A 2500-nucleotide genomic window follows, 5' to 3' on the forward strand; every position below is an offset into this window, starting at 1 on the left:
ATATATATATATATATATATATATATATATATATATAATATATATATATATATGTGTGTGTGTGTGTTGTGTGTGTGTGTGTGTGTGTGTGTGTGTCTGTGTGTGTGTGTGTGTGTGTGTGTGTGTGTGTGTGTGTATAAACATATATATATATATATATATATATATATATATATTTATATATATATATATATATATATATATATGTATATATATATGTTTACGAATATACATATAAATAGATACATAGATAGATAGATAGATGCTTCAAGGCATATATGAGAACATTTATGATCTATAACAAGGAAGGTTATAGTAAGATCCAGAAAAGGGGTCAGAATCGTAATCAAAAGGCGGAAGAAAGGCAAAAAGAGCGTAATAAAAGGTTTGGATCTGGTGTAGCCTAAGTAACACAAATTATCTATCTATTTATCTCTCTCTCTCTCTCTCCCTCTCTCTCTCTCTCTCTCTCTCTCTCTATATATATATATATATATATATATATATATATATATATATATATATATGTGTGTGTGTGTGTGTGTGTGTGTGTGTGTGTGTGTGTGTGTGTGTGTGTGTGTGTATGTGTGTGTATGTATGTATAACAAGAAGAAGTTTGTATGGAAAAATATTGCGAGCATTACGAGATATTGTAAAATAAAGGGAAGACATGGAGAGAGAGAGAGAGAAAGAGAGAGAGAAAGAAAACAGAGAGAGAGAGAGAGAGAGAGAGAACACAGAGAGAGAGAGAGAGAGAGAGAGAGAGAGAGAGAGAGAGAGAGAGAGAGAGAGGAAGAAAAAGAGAGAGAGAGAGAGAGGGGGGGGGGGAAGAAAGAGAGAGAGAGAGAGAGAGAGAGAGAGAGAGAGAGAGAGAGAGAGAGAGAGAGAGAGAGAGAGAGAGAGAGAGGAATTCTTACGAGCTAAGTGTGTATTGCTTATAAAACATTCGCATAAAACTTCTCATAGACAAATTGACAAAGAAAATTACGAAAGATTTGAATAAAAAGGGATAAAAAGAACATATACATTCCAGAAGAAACGAAATAGAAATGATTAAACAGAAAACCGTATATAATCGGAATGAAAATGAATAAAAAGCAAAGAACGAAAGAAACAGAGACAGGAAATACAGACAGATACGATACAAAGGTACCAGACAAACGCAAATAAGAATATCATAATAAAAAGAGTTATATAGATTTCAGAACTAACATAAACCCGGAGAAGATAGGAGTCGTTATAAACAAAATAAATGAAAAAAAAAAAACAGAAATGAATGACCGAAACCAGATCATGGAAAACAAAATGACAAAAATAGATGTTTAGATCATAAGATAGACATTGCATTGGCTTGATTTCAGAAACTTGTATTCAGAATTATTAGTAAAAAGATAAATGATGACGATAACAAAGTAATGATAATAATGATGACCATCATCGCACTAAATATAATACTGGTAATGATGGTGATGATGATGATAATGATAATAATGATGATGATGGTGGTAATGATGATAATGCTAATAATGATGGTGATGATGATAATGATGATAATGGTGGTAATGATAATAATAATGATAAAATGATGATGATAAGGATAGTCATTATAATAGTAATAATGATGATAATAATGGTAATGATAATGATAACAATAATTATATTAAGAAAAGATAAAAATCACGATGACAGTGAAATGATAACAAAAATGTTAAGAATGAATGACAATAATGATGGTAATAATCATGCTACTGATACACATGATGGCTTTAAAAAACATGATATATAGAAAAAGTAACTTTTCTTATATTCTATTGTGTTTTTATTCTATATCTTTTTTAGAAGGAAGTAATCTTAAGAAAGAAAATAATGAATACAATCAGAGTATCTTTCAAAAAAGAACTAAACTACATAAACGGCCATTTTTTTCCACGTGTGAACAAGTCTCCAAATAACCTCACTTTTCCCCGTACGAAAGACCCCGGATGCTAAAATGAGACTAATAAAGGATCCTCATAGCTTTCTCCCCTCCTCCTCCTCCTCCTCCCTCACCCCCTCCCCCCCCCATTCTTCCTTCCTCACACATACGTGCCTAAACCTCCCAGTAGTGGGAATCTGCCACATATATCACACTTGGGATCAGTCTTTCCATAATTCGATTTTGCGAAAAACGTCAAAAGCTCGCAAAATCTCTTCTGAATTCCCCCCTCTCCCCCCTTTTTTCCCTTTTTTTTTCTCTCTCTCTTTCATTCCCTCCCTACCTCTCTCCTTCCCTCCCTCCTTCGTAATCCTTTTCCCGGGCTTATCTCCTTAACTCTTTTATTCATTGTTGCTTAAGGGATCTAACACTCTATATACCCTGCATCCACACGCCCCCTTGTTTTATGATCACTATTATTGTGTTTATTATCGTTTTTTTTTAACGGTTAGCGGATGGTTGGTTCTATAGCTAGTCTACCACACTCTTGATTAGCACTGCTATGGCTTAGATAGTTGTGTGTTT

The sequence above is a fragment of the Penaeus japonicus genome, unplaced genomic scaffold (assembly GCF_977035675.1).
Source record: "Penaeus japonicus unplaced genomic scaffold, GWHDUDI00000001_assembly GWHDUDI00000008, whole genome shotgun sequence".
NCBI classification, from domain to species: domain Eukaryota; kingdom Metazoa; phylum Arthropoda; class Malacostraca; order Decapoda; family Penaeidae; genus Penaeus; species Penaeus japonicus.